The following is a 20,416-nucleotide window of genomic DNA, read 5'->3' on the forward strand; positions in this document are numbered from 1 at the left end:
AGCTGGGTGCGTGCGTGCGTTTCCCAGACGTGGAGGACGAATAGGGCAATCCACCAAGAAATGCTCGGTACTGGCACAGTACAGACAAAGATTTTCTTCCCTACGGCGATTCCTCTCTTCCTGGGTCAGGCGAGACCGATCCACTTGCATGGCCTCCTCGGCGGGAGGCCCAGGCGTAGATTGCAAAGGATACTGTGGGAGAGGTGCCCAGAGATCTAAGTCTTTTTCCTGGCGGAGCTCCTGATGTCTCTCAGAAAAACGCATGTCAATGCGTGTGGCCAAATGGATAAGTTCTTGCAGGTTGGCAGGAATCTCTCGTGCGGCCAGCACATCCTTGATGCTACTGGATAGGCCTTTTTTAAAGGTCGTGCAGAGAGCCTCGTTATTCCATGATAACTCGGAAGCAAGAGTACGAAATTGGATGGCGTACTCGCCCACTGAAGAATTACCCTGGACCAGGTTCAGCAGGGCAGTCTCGGCAGACGAAGCTCGGGCTGGTTCCTCGAAGACATTACGGACTTCAGCGAAGAAGGACTGGACTGTGGCTGTGGCAGGATCATTGCGGTCCCAGAGCGGTGTGGCCCAAGACAAGGCCTTTCCTGAAAGAAGGCTCACTACGAACGCCACCTTAGACCGTTCTGTAGGAAACAAGTCCGACAACATCTCCATATGCAGGGAACATTGAGACAAAAATCCACGGCAGAGTCTAGAGTCCCCATCAAATTTGTCCGGCAGGGACAAGCGGAGGCTAGGAGCGGCCACTCGCTGCGGAGGAGGTGCAGGAGCTGGCGGAGGAGATGGTTGCTGCTGTAGCAGAGGCAGAAGTTGCTGTAACATGGCGGTCAACTGCGACAGCTGCTGTCCTTGTTGGGCAATCTGCTGCGATTGCTGAGCGACCACCGTGGGAAGGTCAGCGAGACTTGGCAGCGGCACCTCAGCGGGATCCATGGCCGGATCTACTGTCACGATTCGGCTTACAGGTTGTGGATCCACTGTGTCAGCGAGGGATTGGCGTGGACCGTGCTGGTGGACCGGTTCTAAGAGGCTACTGGTGTTCACCAGAGCCCGCCGCAAAGCGGGATGGTCTTGCTGCGGCAGTAGCAACCAGGTCGTATCCACTAGCAACGGCTCAACCTCGCTGACTGCTGAGAAGGCGTGGGACAGAAGGACTAGGCAGAGGCAAGGTCAGACGTAGCAGAAGGTCGGGGCAGGCGGCAAGGTTCGTAGTCAAGATGGATAGCAAGAGTTCAGGTAACACAGGCTTGGACAACACTAAACGCTTTCACTGGCACAAGGCAACAAGATCCGGCAAGGGAGTGCAGGGGCAGTGAGCAGATATAGCCAGGGAGCAGGTGGAAGCCAATTAAGCTAATTGGGCTAGGCACCAATCATTGGTGCACTGGCCCTTTAAGTCTCAGAGAGCTGGCGCGCGCACGCCCTAGAGAGCGGAGCCGCGCGCGCCAGCACATGACAGCAGGGGACCGGGACGGGTAAGTGACTTGGGATGCGATTCGCGAGCGGGCGCGTCCCGCTGTGCGAATCGCATCCCCGACGGCCATGTCAGTGCAGCGCTCCCGGTCAGCGGGACTGACCGGGGCGCTGCAGGGAGAGAGACGCCGTGAGTGCTCCGGGGAGGAGCAGGGACCCGGAGCGCTCGGCGTAACACTGTGTATTCACTTACAGGGTATATAATTATAGTGTCTATCAAATATGACTAAAACATATATCCAAACAAAGTACTGTATTTTCCTTTGAATAATAACTAAATTAGTATTTGTACTACATGTCAGAAGCTTAATAAGCAGCCATCTATATCTGGCAAACAAATGATCATGACTTTTAGATCGTTTGTAACTGAAAAATGTTGCTGCATTCTTCCAAAAACAGGGCTGCATATCCCCATAAGCTGTGTATGGTATTGCAGTTCAGGAGCAATCATTTTAATGAAGGTAATATACACAACCATTGGAAAGGTATGACACTTTTTTTATGAATCTGATCCAGTACAGCCCTTTTAACAGTATACATAACTGTAAAGTAATATTACATACTGTTATTGGGAGTGCATACAAGTCCACTGAAGGGCCCATTGGTAAAGTTTAACATAATTTGGCAAAAATAATCCAGACACAACTCATGATACATTTGACTTGTTTCCATAATTTATATCGGTTCACTAATGCTACTAGGGAAGATTTATGGTTGGTATAGATTTCATCCTAGCTTCAATAGCAGTACAGTAAAATTCCATTAATCCAGCACCAGATTGTCCAAACTCCCAAATGATCCAACACAGCATAATGTGTCTGCTCAATTTCTTGTGCCAGATGGTGCAAGTCTTCACATCCTGCGTGGACAAAAGCAAACGGGAGACACTGGGACACCTTTCTAAGCTTTAATACCAAGGAAATCTTAGCATCAAACTGTATGACTAGTAGCTCTTCATCAACTGTTTATCTAAAATTAGAGATATTCTGTCTTTTAGCACTCGTGATCTGGATTGTTGTTTTGAGAATTTTTAACAGTAGTCAACACATAGTAACAAAATAAGACAAGTGTTTATGAGCGCATCAGTGCTGAGTGTGTGCTGCTGGAAATCGAGGCACCTTGTGAATAATTTAGGCTTGCATGTGTATTTATTTCACTCTCAAGCATAAAAGTAAACAGATCCAGACAGGAAACAGGAGATAGATGTTACAAACAAGGGCACTCAAAAGTAACAAAGGATACCTTTTCTTCATAATAGCCTTGTGTGGGTGTATGTTGTCTGGACTGAGCCAGTCCCCAGAGAGATCCAACAGGAAACCATAAGCATTTCATAACAAACAAAACAGAACTCTGTGCCCAGAATTCTTCAAATATTGAAGGAATTCACTTTGTTAGTATTGGACTGTTAAGGAATTATAATGGTAGGGATTGAACTATAACATTAATTACCATTGTAAATAGCAGAAGTGTGGACTACTTATGTAGGCATCATGTCCATGTCAGGAACTGTCCAGGGCAGGATAGGTTTGCTATGGGGATTTGCTTCTGCTCTTGACAGTTCCTGGTATGGACAGAGGTGTCAGCAGAGAGCACTGTGGTCAGACAGAAAAGAAATTCAAAAAGAAAAAAACTTCCTGTGGAGCATACAGCAGTATGGTCTACTAAATAGTACTAATTTACAAATCTGTTTATATTTCTGGCACCAGCTGATTTAAAAAAAAATAAAAATTTCCACTAGAGTACCCCTTTAAAGACTCAACTCATCCTGGACTCAATGAAAAATCTGTAACAAGAACCCACATATAAAATTGCCGTTTATAGGAGTTTATAGGGCAAATTCAGGCAGACTTCACTGAACATTTTGGGAAATTTAGGTAAACACTTTCAAAACATGACAGATGGGAGCATAAGCTATGGCTGTGTTTTCATTTTCATGCATAAGAAGCAGAATAGGGGTAGTGCTAAGGCAAGGTTCATATGGTATATTTTGAGTCTCAAAAATACATTTGTTTGATAAGCAAAATGAGCTTAAGATTTTCAGGTGTTTTTGTGCTGCTTTTTAATGTGTATTTTTATTCTACAGAACTGCTTGTTGGGCGATTTGCTAGGGTATACAGTGATCCTCATCTTATAATGGCCTCAACATACAATATTTTTAACATACAATGGTCTTTTCTGGACCTTTTCTGGTCTTTTCATTGTACATTGAAACCAGGCTCAACATACAATGCTACGGACAGTCCAGATCTGTGAATCGTATCAATGACTGGAAGAACCGACCAATCAGAATTGACATTTCACTGGTAAAACACCTGTATTACTGATGTGCATGCACTGACCGGCTGTCTGGTAGCTTCTCCCTATAGTACAGGGAGGTACTACATGTTCTGTACAACTCTGAAACTGTGCCAGGAATAACAGTAAGGGCAGCTCCATTTTACTTTTTTAGGACATTGGGGGAGATTTATCAAAACCTGTCCAGAGAAAACCAATCAGATCGCTTCTTTCATTTTTGAAAGGGCCTCTAAAAAATGAAAGAAGCAATCTGATTGGTTGCTATGGGCAACTAAGCAACTTTTCCTCTGGACAGGTTTTGATAAATCTTCCCCATAGTGTGTACTGTACAGGACCCTGAAGAAGCTCCTGTCCTCTACATAGACAGTGATTTACAGCTTCCAGCAGCTCTTTCTTACTTTTATATGTAAGGACTTGCTTTATCTATGATAGTTATCCAATTATTTTTGTTTAATCCTATTTTTGGATGACATTTTGGTGGCTCCAGAACCAATTACCAGGTTTCCATAGAGTTATGGTCTTAACAATGGTTTCAACATGAAATGGTCATCCTGGAACCAATTAATATTATAACTTGAGGGACCACTGTATGTACAAAAAAGCATTGTTTTTCAGAAGTAAGACCCTTGTAATGTGACCCCCTTTTTCGGGTTTTCTCAGTAAAATGGAGAACTAGTCGTGATTTTTTCAATTCTGGCCCATTTTAGGGCTTGTTTATACTAGTGTTGAGCACATTTTTTCCGTGAATTTTGGAACTTCGCAATTTCACGAATATTTAGAATATAGTAAATATATATATATATATATTGTAATGACGAATATTGTGTTTTTCTTTTTATTTATTTATTTGCGAATATGTGAATATATGCAAATATGCCGAATATCAGCACTTCCAGTCCGAGGACACTGATCCCTCCCTTCTTTTAGGTGAAAGATATAATCGCGCATGCGTACTATGCAAATTTAATAACAAATTTTTGCAAGAAAAAAAGGAGACTGAACATAGCGAATGTGCAAATTTTGAGAACATAGATTGAATATTCATCCATATATTCGCGAAATATCGCAAAATTCAAATATGGCCCCTGCCGCTCATCACTAGTTTATTTACATCAATTGTACTTTGTAATGATATCACTCATTTTACCACAAAATCTATAGTAAAACCAAATAAAAATATTTGAGAGGCAATGTTGGGGGACTTTTGTTACTTTGCAGTATCATATTTATAAAAAATAAACAGACAACGGAGCAGTCCTACTAGGCTAAGGTAAAAGAGATACAAAAGAAAGTTCAGAAGATAAAAAGGAAAGAGATTGGCCCACATTTATCACTGTATCACTGTAAGTGAATAATTTTTTTACACCTCTTTTTTCGGTGCTGGTAATGTATAGGAGCACCAAATGTATTAAATGTTCACAAAGCATTTGATAAATTTTGTGCAGGTCACATTTTCTCAAATTTCTCTCTTCACATACACTAAAAAGCTACGCCAGGTCTGGGAAGGTGTAGATTTAGAGACTTTTCAGTGGCTTTGCGCCTTTTTACAAAAAGGTGCAGTTCATAAATTCCTTCTATATCATGTGTATTGCCAAAATCAGTGGATTGCAATTCAAAATCAGTTGATTGCAACTCAAAATCAGCAGAAATGTGAAAACAAGAAGGCGCAAAAAAGGTGCAAATAAACCATGCTTGCGCCTTTTTGTGCCTTTTGTAGACACAAAAAACAGTCTAAAGACAATAGTAAATGTCGGCCATTGTGTCTAGCATAAAATCACATTTATTGGTGATAAAATTACATTTATTTAAAAACTCTGAAGTGAGGTCTTCGGCAGGGCCCTTGCTTCAGACAACTCACAGTATAGAAATATAGGCCCAGATTTATCAAACTGTGTGAGAGAAAAAATAGAGAGATTTTCCCACAGCAACCAATCACAGTTCAGCTTTCACTTTACCACAGCTCGTTAGCTGAGCTGTGATTGGTTGCTGTGGGAAAATCTCTCTATTTTTTCTCTCACACAGTTTGATAAATCTGGGCCATAGTTCATAAATAGATAAATACTCAGAGATTTCATATATAAATTACACTAAATCACAAGAGGGGTTACACTTAGTATATGGGATACTGCACTCTTGTGCGTACAAAGGTACAGTCTGACAATTGCTTAACCAGGGTTATAAAGAGGTAAGTAATGTCACAAGTTCAAATGGTGTAGACAATGATGTTAGAGTTAATCCTGTATTGGTTTATAAATCCAAGTTAAGAGGGGTTTTTTGCAGCACTGGAGACTCACTATTATGAGTCCACTGAGCCCTGTCTGCGCAGGGTAGATGAAAGACAGCGCGTATCAGCTCTTAGGCATAGACCTCTATACCCCGGCGGCACGGGAACACTGTACAAGAGGGGGATGTGGCGGCACAATGTGCCTCTTACCGGATCAGTTGGTAAGTTTTGCGGAGTCAATCAAAAGAGCGTGGTGGCATTGCAGATCATCCGGCCCTGTGTCTCTCTACCCCGACGAAATGGGGAAGCATGTGAAAGAGCAGTGGAGGTCCAGTGCTGTTGATCACTTGCCGGCAATAGGTTTAAGCTGCTTGTCAATGGCTCTGCTGGGGCAGTGGCTGATTCCAAGTTGTCCCAATACTTGTGCAGGTAAAGTCTTTAAACTTTACCTGCACAAGTATTGGGACAACTTGATCATCCATTACAAGTACCGCACTGCCGCAGATGCCGTGATCTGTATTGATCATGGCATCTGAGGGGTTAATGGCGGGCATCCGCACGATTGCAGATGTCGGCCATTACCGGCAGGTCCCCGGCTGCTGCTAGCAGCTGGAACCTGCCGTGTATGATGCTAGCACCATTCCGATGCTCGCGGTCATACACAGGACGTAAATGTACATCCTGGTGCGCGAAGTACCGCCAAACTAGGATGTACATTTACATCCGTGGTCATTAAGGGGTTAAAATTGTCCTGTTCTGACCCCTATAAGTGTTTAATTTTTCTATATATGGGGATGTGCCAGGGTAAATTTTTTGTACTGTATCTGTAATTTTTATTAGTAACATTTGTTTGTTTCGATGGGACTTTTTGATCACTTTTTACAATTTTCTTTTTATTTTATATGAAGTCACCAAAAATCTGTATTTCTGGACCTTGGTATTTTTGAGATTTTTGCCATTGAGCGTTCATATTAATTAACGTTATATTTTAATAGTTCGCAGATTTACAAAAGTGTTGATATGACATAAGTTTATGTTTATTTTTGTTTACATTATTTTATTTTATTGAATGGACACTTTACACAATTTTTTAGTCCCCTTACACTGTTAAAGTGATCAATGTTATCGGTGCTCCATTACTACAGTCTGCTAAGCCTGACTACACTATTGGAGAACTGATCAGATCAGCCGGAAGAAGCTGATTTATCGTGGTAGTTCTGCTGAGCTAGCTGGCAACTAAAATTCCCACATTAAGAAGACGCAGTCACCTTTGATTGAGGTGGCTAAAGGGTTAATGCTCCTGAGCGTGCTTAAAAGTCAGGAGCGGGCCTTTTAGGGGCTATATATTTTTTGGACAGGAAGTGATGTCATAGGTCTCCTGTGAATTGAGAGATATATAGTTAAATCACCCTAGATTTGTGAAATTTAAAGCACTAGAAGATGCTGAAGCAACATGGGCAATAATGCACTTTGTGACAACGATATATAGATATATATATATATATATATATATATATATATATATATATATATAAATAATGAATTTCTGCCAGGAATATTATGTAAAGAATTATATTAAGGTAGGTGAAAATAAAAATAGCATGATTTTCTTTTGGCATAAAATTCAATAACTGCATATGAATAGCTGATCTACCTCCTGTTTGTTAAAACACAGTTCATTATATTTCAACCGATATAAATAGCTTTCTGAACAATTAATGCTTAAATTGAATATCCCGCAAACAGTGTACATTGTTTGAAACCTGAAGTGTATATATATATATATATATATATATATATATGCGGTGTTGGGCAAATGGCGTGTTGGTGTACTGTATGGTGGTGTGATTAAAGTGAATGTTCACGGCGCCAGGAATGTTAACCCACTTGCACTCCAAGTTAAAGGGATAGCTGGTGCCAAGCGCCGGGTAAATCAACAACAAAAAAGACCCCAGGGTGGGTTAGGGTAATTATAACCAAGAAACACCTTTGACCCTGGAAGACCCAGGGTCACTGATACCCTTGTTAAGACCCACCCCTAAAACTTAACTTTTATTAGTGTTCAAATTAGAATTATTAAATAATAAGTGTATATTAAATGATGAGTGTATTCACTTAAAAACACGGGTTGGTGTGCTTTATAATAGTATTTGGATTTAGTCCAGTTCACCACTGTGTATGTATGAATTATCCCAGGTGGGCTGCAGTACCACCGTAGATAGCACACCAACTCCCGCTGATTAAAATGCTATAAACGCCCCCTCTACATGTTTCATTACATCCGTAGCGTCTTCAGGAGGGAAAATGGGCATCAACTTTCTGATCCACAATCTCGGTATATATACCCATTAGGACCACCTACTTACATCATTCCACCTATCATGGCTTAACAGGTTACAATGCACCTGTGTGCCCGGTATTTGGACCAATCAGGTCTTATTCACCAGTGTTACCTGTACCGCCGTACAACCTATCATCATCCTGGAACGCCGCCTCGTCATCCTCGCCGACTCAGCGCTGAGCGCCGGGCGATGACATCAGTGTCACCTGTTTGCTGGCAGTCAATCACAATTCCTTTGCGTTCCAAGCATCCATTGTTTGCGCTCCACATCGGCTTGATGGTTCACTGCGCATGCCCGGGGACCGCGGCTGCGCATTAGCCTGTTTGCAGGACTTCGTCGGATTTTCACAGACGGTACGGCGCATTCTCCAATATAAATCCAGCTTCGGAGCCACTCTTCTTCACATTCATTGGTATCTGATCATTATCTAAGGTTGGGATATTCGGAGGGTGATGGGTTAGATGTTCACCATAGGGATATTCAGGACTTTATCATTTATAGAATGCCCAGGTTGAAATGATATTATATGGTATTCCCAATTGTATTTATAAGATCCATCAGTATAGATTTACCATCATATCTGATATCTATACTGATAGGTGAATACCCACAAAAGTTACATGTGCATCCCCTCACATGTACATAGTGTACCCACATGTTGACCATGGTATGGTGTCAATCCCAGCATTGTACACCCCCGGTAACATACCAGGGGAATACGATTGGGGCATGCTTTTAGTCATATATAAATGATCAGTCATATTGGGTATAAGGTATATTAATCCCTCGGTTTAATAATCATACAACTGTTTCCTTCCTTAGGTGCAACACATCTCCATCTGGCGACCCCCTCTCGGACCGCCCCACCTCCACTCCACAAATACAGGTCCCCCCTCGAACCACACATTGCAAATGGTGAGTGTCTTATATTTTTATGCTGATTCTCTTTATCTTATTTCCTCTATTGCACTCACCACCAATAGTTGAAGGTGACTAACTTGTGCAGTAGGAGATTTATTTGATAGGTTGCGATATTTACAGGTAAGTATGTAGGTAGGTAGATGTTTAGTTTATTTAATAGGTTACTGTGTTAACAGGTAAGTATGCAGGTAGATAGATATTTTATACTATATGGGTTATCCTATTGCTTATGGTGATCATTTCAATCTCACTCATCACCATGAAACTATTGATATTCCTGTCTATTATTTCATTGTAAAAATGCCGCATAAGAGAAGCCTTCATTGAGGCCTCTTGGTGATAGACATTTAAGTCTATATATCCATTTGGCTTCTTCCCTTAGAAGCATTCTGTCTATGTTGCCCTTTCTCGGGCCTAATTTCAGGCTGCAAATGCCCCAGAACTTAAGACCAAATAGATTGTTGCCATGCATAGCATGCATGTGTCTTGAGATAGGTGTATCTGCTCCCGTCCTGATGTTGCTTAGATGTTGACTTATGCGTCTCCTGAACTCCTGTTTGGTTTTACCCACGTAGAGCTTCGGACATTCGCATTGGGCAGCATAGACTATATTCTTTGTTTTGCAGTTTACAAACTGTCGAACTTCATAAACCCGTGCGTCTACTGGATTGGTAAATTTTTTGGTTTTGGGCAAGAATTTACAGAAACTACAGTTCCCACAACCGAAGGATCCAATAACACTGCTGGTTAGCCAGTTGGTCGGTCTATCCTCTTGTCTCAAGTGACTATTTACTAGCAAATTCCGCAAATTGGGTCCTTGGCGGAATGTGACCTTTGTTTTTTTTCCAATTACTTCTTTCAGTTCAGGGTCCCTGTATAGTAGATGCCAATGACGATTTAATATCACCATTATTTTGTCACTTTGGCCATCATATGTGCCTATACAGCGTATCGGCTGTGTCGTATCCTCTGGTCGTGAATCTCTCAGTAGATCAGATCTAGCACTATCTCTCGCACGATGGTAGGCCGCCTTTAGATGTCTTCTGGGGTAGCCCCTCTGTCTGAATCTCCTGAATAGCTCGTTAGACTCAGTTTGGAATGAAGTTTCCTCTGAGCAGTTCCTCCTGGCCCTTAGATATTGGCCAGTTGGGACGCTTTTCTTCAGGGACCAGGGGTGCCAACTCGTCCAATGAAGTAGTGAATTAGAGGACGTGGGTTTCCTATATATCTTGGTTTGTATACAGTTGTTCTCATCTACAAATATATTAAGGTCCAGGAAGTTAATTGATCGGCCACCTATTTCATAGGTAAACATCATACCAATGTTCTTATCATTCAGTGCCTAAATGAAATCCTTAAACAGTGCCCCATCCCCATCCCAATCCCATAAAATGAGGACGTCATCAATGTAACGTCCCCAAAATAAAATGTGTTCAGTGTATGTGCTTAAGCTGTCCCCAAAAACCATGGTGTCTTCCCACCACCCTAAAAAAATGTTTGCATAATTGGGTGCACATGATGCCCCCATTGCTGTGCCTTGTGTTTGGTGATAAAATTTACCATTAAAAATAAAGTAATTATGTGTCAACACAAACTGAAGAAGTGAATAAACAAATTCATTGTGCTCCAAAAAATATGTGCTCCTTGTGCTCAAAAAATGTTTGACCGCTTGTATGCCTAGCTCATGGCGAATGTTGCTATATAAGCTTTCTACGTCTATGCTGGCTAAAATCATAGAGTCTGTGACAGTGATATCCTGAATCTTAGTGAGGGTATCTTTAGTGTCTCGTAGATGTGAAGGTAGTGTAGTAACGAAAGGTGCCAAAACTTCATCAAGGTACATACTAGCCCCCTGTGTCAAGCAATTATTACCTGACACGATGGGGCGACCCTTGATGGGATCAGTGGACTTATGTGTTTTAGGAAGTGCATAAAAGGTGGCTATGGTGGGGTGTGGATTGAACATAAATTTGAACTCTGACTCTGAGATCAATGACTTATCTCTGGCCTCGATCAATAACTTCCTATATTCCGCAAGATATGTAGTCGTAAGCGCCGGGTAAAGAATATGTTCAATGCAAGTTTAGGGAAACCACTTGAAACTCATCTTCAACAATTGCAGACAGGTGTTACAAACAGTACAGTGCAGTAGACATGGATGCAATAGGAAACATCGAGAGTTATACTTGACTGGAATTGACCTGACATACTTGACTTAGTAGGCCTTGACATGAGTAGACTTAACTGACTTAGACTTGATTTGGGAGCAGACTATCACTGCTTTGCGCTGCTTCACAGTATGGAATCCAAAGTGGGTACCACGATTGTTACAAACGGGGACTGGATCTGGCTGGGAGATGTGAAAAACGGTTGCTCCCGTATCCAAGCCGGACCCAGTCCCCATCTCATTCATTTAACTGAGCCCGACCTGAGTCAGATAGTGATTCTGATCGGCTAATTTTTGCCCCATATCCGCTTTTGTGACAGGACTTAAAACCATAAAATACTATACTACGGTTTTAAGTCCAGACACAAAACCGGATATGGGCAAAAATGAGCAGATCGGAGTCATTATCTACTCGGGTTGGCCCATTCAAATGAATGAGGTGGGGTCCGGCTGGGATATGAAAGAGACCGGTTTTCACATATCCCAGCCGGATCTGGTCCTCGTATGTAACAATTGTGGTGTGAATGCACCCTTACCCATCATGGGCTGCAGCTTTCTGAGGGTTTTATTCCGCCTACTGCTGCCTACCTATTCCCACCTACCTACCAACCTGACAGTCTTCCTGCCTACCTACTTTACTGTCTTCTGACCTAGCTACATACCTGACTACCTACTTTGGTGGCAACCTAGCTGCCTACCTCCCTGGCTATCTAATTACATACCTACATGTCATAATACATACCTTCATAGCTACCTACCTGACTACCTACCTACCTGGCTATCTATCTACCTGCCTAGCTGGCTATTTATCTACCAAACTACCTGGCAACCTAGCTACCCACTTATCTAGCTATCTAGCTACCTGGGTTCTTACCGATCTGACTACCTTCCTACCTGGCTGTCTATCTACCAAAGTACCTGGCAACCTAGCTACCAGCCTACCTAGCTATATATCCACCTACTTGACTGTCTTCCTACCTACCTGACTATCTACCTGGTTTGCTATCTAACAAGCTACCTAGCTAGCAATCTACCTAGCTACATAGCTACCTGGCTACCAACCTACCTGGCTACCAACCACGCTGCCTATTACCTATCTATTGGGGGGGGGGGGGGGCTGGTGCAGATGACAAATTTTGTCCTCCTGGGGCCATGAGACTCTAGTTAGCCCTTTTTTCAGGTGGTACAATATGTGACAGGGTTGTATTAATTATTGTCTTTACATATACAGTGGGGCAAAAAAGTATTTAGTCAGCCACCAATTGTGCACGTTCTCACATTTAAAAGGATGAGAGAGGCCTGTAATTTTCATCATAGGTATACCTCAACTATGAGAGACATGATGAGGGAAAAAATGCATAAACTCACATTGTCTGATTTGTAAGAAATGATTTGCATATTACTGTGGAAAATAAGTATTTGGTCAATAACAAAAGTTCATCACAATACTTTGTTATATATGCTTTGTTGGTAATGACAGAGGTCAAATGTTTTTTGTAAGTCTTCACAAGGTTTTCATACACTGTTGCTGGTATTTTGGCCCATTCCTCCACAACGATCTCCTCTAGAGCAGTGATGTTTTGGGGCTGTCGCTGGGCAACACAGACTTTCAACTCCCTCCAAAGGTTTTCTATGGGGTTGAGATCTGGAGACTGGCTAGGCCACTCCAGGACCTTGAAATGCTTCTTATGAAGCCACTCCTTCATTGCCCAGGTGGTGTGTTTGGGATCATTGTCATGCTGAAAGACCCAGCCACGTTTCATCTTCAATGCCCTTGTTGATGGAAGGAGGTTTTCACTCAAAATCTCACAATACATGGCCCCATTCATTCTTTCCTTTACATGGATCAGTCATCCTGGTCCCTTAGCAGAAAAACAGCCCCAAAGCATGATGTTTCCACCCCCATGCTTCAAGGTAGGTATGGTGTTCTTTGGATGTAACCCAGCATTCTTTCTCCTCCAAACACGACAAGATGAGATTTTACCAAAAATATCTACTGTGGTTTCATCTGACCATGTGACATTCTGCCAATCCTCTTCTAGATCATCCTCTAGCAAACTTCAGACTGGCCCGGACATGTACTGGCGTAAGCAGGGGGCAGGGGGACATGTCTGGCATTGCATGATTTGAGTCCGTGGTATTACTGAAGGTAGCCTTTGTTACTTTGGTCCCAGCTCTCTGCAGGTCATTCACTAGGTCCCTCCTGTGTGGTTCTTGGATTTTTGCTCACCGTTTTTGCAATCATTTTCATACCATGGGGTGAGATCTTGCGTGGAGGCCCAGATTGAGGGAGATTATCAGTGGTCTTGTATGTCTTCCATTTTCTAATAATTGTTCCCACAGTTGATTTCTTCACACCAAGCTGCTTGCCTATTGCAGATTCAGTCTTCCCAGCCTGGTGCAGGTCTACAATTTTGTTACAGGTGTCCTTCGACAGCTCTTTAGTCTTGGCCATAGTGGAGTTTGGAGTGTGACTGTTTGAGGTTGTGGACAGGTGTCTTTTATACTGATAAGTTCAAACAGGAGCCATTAATACAGGTAACTAGTGGAGGACAGAGGAGACTCTTAAAGAAGAAGTTACAGGTCTGTGATTTTATGGATTTTTTTTCTCATTATGTCTCTCATAGATGAGGTATACCTATGATGAAAATTACAGGCACAATTGGTGGCTGACTAAATACTATTTTGCCCCACTGTAGGATGAGGATCTGCTGACAAGATGAGGAAAGGGGCGGGAAAGGGTTAAAGAGTTGTGCTGGCCTCTGTGAGTGTAGCATAATATAGTGCTGTTTTTAATAGTACTGCGTACTTACTGTACATTCTGAAGCATGAGACTTGAGAATAGTTACTACTGCCCTTAGAACTGTGCAGAGGGAGAAATCTGTCAATCATCAGCAGGTGGACAGTATAAGTTCTCCTAAACTACCCTACTCTTCAGCATAAACCATAGAATGCAAAAGAGTGTCTAATATTATGATAGGCCATGACTAACCTGGCAGGTTGCCTTTAAAGGGGTACCCCGGCACTTAGACATCTTATCCCCTATCCAAAGAATAAGGGATAAGATGCCTGATCGCGGGGGACCCGCCGCTGGGGACCCCCGTGATCTTGCGCGCAGCACCACTGTTAAAATCAGTCCCCGGAGCATGTTCGCTCCAGGTCTGATTACCAGCGACCACGGGGCCGGCAGCATGTGACGTCACGCTCCACCCCTCAACGCAAGCCTATGGGAGGGCGCGTGATGGCCCTAAGACATCTTATCCCCTATCCAAAGGATAGGGGATAAGATGCCTGATCACGGGGGTCCCACTGCTAGGGACCCCGCAATCTTTCATGCAGCACCCCGCTATCATCAGCCTCGGGGGAAAACATTGCTCCGAGTCTGATGAATCACGATCACGGGGCCGAAGTATCGTGACGTCACGGCTCTTCCCCGGGATCATGACTCATCAGACTTGGAGCTATGTTCACTCCGTAGGCTGATGATAGCGGGGTGCTGCATGAAAGATTGCGGGGGTCCCCAGTGGCGGGACCCCCGCGATCAGGCATCTTATCCCATATCCTTTGGATGGGGGATAAGATGTCTTAGGGCTGGAGTACCCATTTAAGTTGGGGTGTTTACTTTCTAAGTCTGTCTATTGTGTATTTTGTTTTTCTGTATACCATTGAATATCTTTTACTGCCTTAGCTCTTTTAATAACTAATCAAGATATGTTACATACAGTAGAATTTTACAAAGCTACTACAGAGCTTGTTATCAACTAACTACAGCTCAAACCATTGTTTTGCTTTCTTCTATTTGTTTATGACTGACTTTTGGACATTGGCCGTTAATGAACTTGTTTGGGAACTATTTACAGTGAATAGAAAGGGGAATATGCATAGACAGCATTCTCTTACCACTCCAGTTTCATGTGTATCATTTATCTGACACAATATAGATGATTAAAACATATGTGTTTCTGTACCCTAGAAAAAGGACTTTATTAACCCCTTGTCAAAGTGTATGCACACATAAATGGATGATTATCAAATATATATATATATATATATATATATATATATATATATATATATATATATATATAGAAAAAACTATAATGATCCAAAGGATGTAGGTCTCCCAACTCGTATAAATATATCAAAAATGAAAAGAATAGGGAACCTTTAAAATGTTAATATTTATTGTATCCATTAAAATATGAAAAAAACTTTTTTGGAAAAAATCACACCACGTGAAAAAACTAAGAATGTATTGCCACCGCCATATGTTGGTATCTTTCTTGGTGCTCACCTCTCCACATTAATTCATACAGATGAGAGCCCCAACATTGTATTCTTATATTCTTTATTAACGCCACAGTCTTTTGATCACTGTTCACACTTCTAGTAACGACACAGTCTTTTGATCACTATTCACACTTGGTTTTTAGAGCCAAGCGAAAATAATCATGCAAATTTCGCAATTGGAATCCATAAAACTGTTAGTAATTTACTGCATCCAGTGCCATATACTTTAGATCACTGTTCACACTTCTAGTAACGCCACAGTCTTTTGATCACTGTTCACACTTGGTTTGTAGAGCCAAGAGAAAATATTCATGCAAATTCCGCACTTTGAATCCAAAAAACTGTTAGTAATTTACTGCATCCAGTGCTATATATTTTAGATCACTGATCACACTTCTAGTAACGACACAGTCTTTTAGTAACGACACAGTCTTTTGATCACTATTCACACTTGGTTTTTAGAGCCAAAAGAAAATAATCATGCAAATTTTGCAATTGGAATCCATAAAACTATTAGTAATTTACTGCATCCACTGCCATATACTTTAGATCACTGTTCACACTTCTAGTAACGCCACAGTCTTTTGATCACTGTTCACACTTGGTTTGTAGAGCCAAGAGAAAATATTCATGCAAATTCCGCACTTTGAATCCAAAAAACTGTTAGTAATTTACTGCATCCAGTGCTATATATTTTAGATCACTGATCACACTTCTAGTAACGACACAGTCTTTTAGTAACGACACAGTCTTTTGATCACTATTCACACTTGGTTTTTAGAGCCAAAAGAAAATAATCATGCAAATTTTGCAATTGGAATCCATAAAACTATTAGTAATTTACTGCATCCACTGCCATATACTTTAGATCACTGTTCACACTTCTAGTAACGCCACAGTCTTTTGATCACTGTTCACACTTGGTTTGTAGAGCCAAGAGAAAATATTCATGCAAATTCCGCACTTTGAATCCAAAAAACTGTTAGTAATTTACTGCATCCAGTGCTATATATTTTAGATCACTGATCACACTTCTAGTAACGCCACAGTCTTTTAGTAACGACACAGTCTTTTGATCACTATTCACACTTGGTTAGAGCCAAGAGAAAATAATCATGCAAATTCCGCAATTTGAATCCGTAAAGCTGTTAGTGATTTACTGCATCCAGTGCCATATGTTTGAAATGGATGATTTACTACATGCACTGTTCCTTTTGATGTTATGGGAACACGCTTCAGTGATTGTCCGTAATATTTATTATATATGAATGTCTGCGTTTTTACAGATATTTAGCACCAAGCTCAATCATCCACACACAACAAATTGGTACAGACTGGAATGTCTAATATAGATGTTGCACCAGACTATTCATCCATAAAAATCGCATCAATGTGAACAAGGTGAAGGCGTTTTATATAACTTTTTGTGCAAAAAGCTTCCTTGTCCCATGGGTGTTTGTACAAAGTCCAATAGGTCCACTATCTGCATGTGTATCAGCGCCTTATTGGATATTGCACAGTTCCTCTTAAATGAACTTCACTTAATCCCAGATATATTTAAACCAGTATTTTTACATTTGCAAACGTGTTACTAGTTTAGTTATTTTTGTTAATAGACATGTTTAAGCTTCATATATTATTGCACTATCCCTTTAGAATACTAAGATGATTTCATTTCATATATTCACACACATGGTGGCAAATTGATAGAGGACGTGAGAAAAAAACCTGATGTCTTCTCCTTGTGTTCGTTCACACTGCTCCTCTGTAAGATTTCGGTTCAACGCGTTTCCTTCAGCCTTTAATTCATCAGGAACCGTACTTAGGCTTTGTTATTCCAGCATCTCCTTTCTTTTTGTTGTTTGTTTGTGGAGTGAGCTTGTGCATAACTCTGATGGCGGTCGCACACTGATTCAAATCTCCACTTGCTATTTATACAGGTGTGTAGCCCTCCCCTACACCGCATCATCACTGGATCCTCCTATCATTCCACTACACGTCACTGTGTTCTTTTAGCAGAACGGAGGTATTAGATCCAGGTGCCTGGAAGGGGATCGTTAGATACGTATCCAGGGGAAAAGGGTTTCCCGTTCCAGAAATCTATTGTCCGTACTTTACAATTGAATTTTGTTATTGGTCTATTGATGTTAAATAAGTTTGTTTAAATACTTTAAGATGACTTTGGACTGGATTACACCCAAAATCGGTATTTTAGGGAACTGAGCACTGTACCAATTAAATGAAGCAGGAAAAACATATAGAGTCATTCAGCCCCCGTGGTTTCACCGTTTCTAGCTGAAAAGTCCAAGATGCTTCACATTGTAGGAGCTGTCTGTCCCAACTCCCTCCTCTTTTTGGGGGAGGGATCACTTCTATTACCTGAGCTTGCAGGCCTTCTGGGCAGCTATCATGGAACTTAGAAAAATGATTTCCAATTGGTGTGTCCCTGCTATGTACAATGTCTGCTACGTGTTCTTGGAGTCTTTTTTTAAAAAACCTGAATGTTTTACCCACGTAGTTCGCTGGACATGGACAGGTTAGCATATAGACTACCCCTTTTGTGTTACAATTTGCCAGTTGTTTAATCATAAATTCTTGTCCTGTACTTGCATTGGTTACCTTTTTTCCTGTTTTAATGAAGGGGCACATCACACATTTCCCACATCGGTATGTACCCGTCACCCCTTTTTGTAACCATGTTTCTTTAGATGTTAAGGGTTCAAAACAGCTTTTAGTAAGTCTATCCTTTAAATTCTGACCCCTCCTGTATGTTATCTGGGGTTGTTCTGATAGAGTTTCTGCTAGGGTCTTGTCACTTTTTAAGATTGGCCAATATTTCTGGATTATGTTTTTTACTTCAAAGTTTTTATCATCATAAGTTCCAATAATTCTGACTGTATTCGTGTTCTCTTTTTCTTTTTCTTTTTCTTTTTGGGGGATAAGTAATTTCGATCTTTGACTCCTTAAAGCTCTACTATAGGCTTTCTTCAATATTTTATTTGGGTAGCCTCTTGCTCTCAGCCTAGTTCTTAATTCCTGCGCTTTGATTTTAAACTCTCCTAGGGTGGAGCAGTTACGGCGCACCCTCAAGTATTGACCGGTTGGAATACCCCTCTTCAGCGGGAGTGGGTGACTACTATCCCACCGAAGAAGGGTATTCGTTGCAGTAGGTTTTCTATATAAGGAGGTCTCGATTGTACAGTCAGGCATGATCCGAATCTGAAGATCCAAAAATTCAAGATGGGTCTTACTTATTGTTGAAGTGAACCTCAGATTAAGATCATTGTTATTTAGTGCTGATACAAATTGCTCAAATTCCTCCTCCGTAGAATTCCATACTAACAGAATATCATCGATAAATCTAAGCCAGATATTTACATGGTCTGTCCATTTTGTCATTTCGTCCGAGAAGACTTTTTGGTCCTCCCACCAGCCAAGGTACAGATTTGCAAAAGTTGGGGCACAGGGGCTCCCCATCGCTGTACCTTGTTGCTGGTGGAAGGACTGGCCCTCAAAGACGAAATAGTTTCTTGTAAGTACATATTTAAGGAGATCTAGCACTAAATGATTATGTGCGGCATATTGTATCCCCCTTGTTTTTAAGAAAAAATCTACCGCTTGGATCCCCCTTTCGTGAGGGATACTAGAATACAGTGCTTCTACATCCAGTGAGGCCAGAAAAGACCCTTCTTCTAGTTTGACGTCTTCCAATCTTTTAAGTACATCCGTAGTGTCCCTCACAAAAGATGGGAGGGCATACACAAATGGTCTTAGTACCGCATCAACGTACTGACTTGGAGCTTGTGTGACATTATCTACCCCCGATACAATAGGTCTTCCCCTCAAAGGGGGGTACCCTTTATGAATCTTGGGTATTGAATAGAAGCAAGCTATTCTTGGAAATTCTGGTTTCAAAAATTGGTATTCAGTGCCGTCAATTAGCTTATCACTTTTAGCTCTGTTCAGTATAATTTCCAGTTCATCACTGAATCTTTTTGTTGGATCAATTGACAGCAGTGAGTAGCACTTTTTGTCTTTTAGTATATTCATACACATTTGTTTATAATCCTCCCTGGTCATCAAGACAATGTTTCCCCCTTTGTCCGAGGGTTTGATGACCAGGGAGGAATCTTTCTCCAAAATATTTAGAGCCTGCCACTCCTGAAATGTTAAATTGTAATTTGTCATTTTTTTATCCAATTGTTTCAGTTCTTTAGTAACAACCTCCAAAAAAATCTCCATGTTGCCATATTCACCTATTGGGGCTGTTTTTGTACTTTTTTTATGCAAGGTAGTAAAGGGACCCTGTCCTTCTGGTGACATTGCAGTCACCGCTAGATCCGTCATGTCCCTCAACAGTGGCATGTCATGTACATCAAGTCCCAAATTCTGACTTTCTCTTGCCTCTTTAAGTGAGAAATATTTTCTCCACTTCAACTTTCTGATGAATAAATTTAAATCTTTTACCCATATAAAGGGGTTAAACCTGGGTGTAGGGACAAAGGATAGACCTTTAGCTAGTAAATTCATTTCTACAGTGCTCAGTTCCCTATTAGACAGATTGATAATCTGTAAATTATCTGATATATCCTCCCTCATACAATTGTCATCTAAGATCCGCTCCTCAGTGGGTAATGTGGGGTGATAGGTGGGTTCTCTAAACCCCCCCCCCCCCCTATTAGATCCCCT

The sequence above is a fragment of the Hyla sarda genome, chromosome 2, assembly GCF_029499605.1.
Source record: "Hyla sarda isolate aHylSar1 chromosome 2, aHylSar1.hap1, whole genome shotgun sequence".
NCBI classification, from domain to species: Eukaryota; Metazoa; Chordata; class Amphibia; order Anura; family Hylidae; genus Hyla; species Hyla sarda.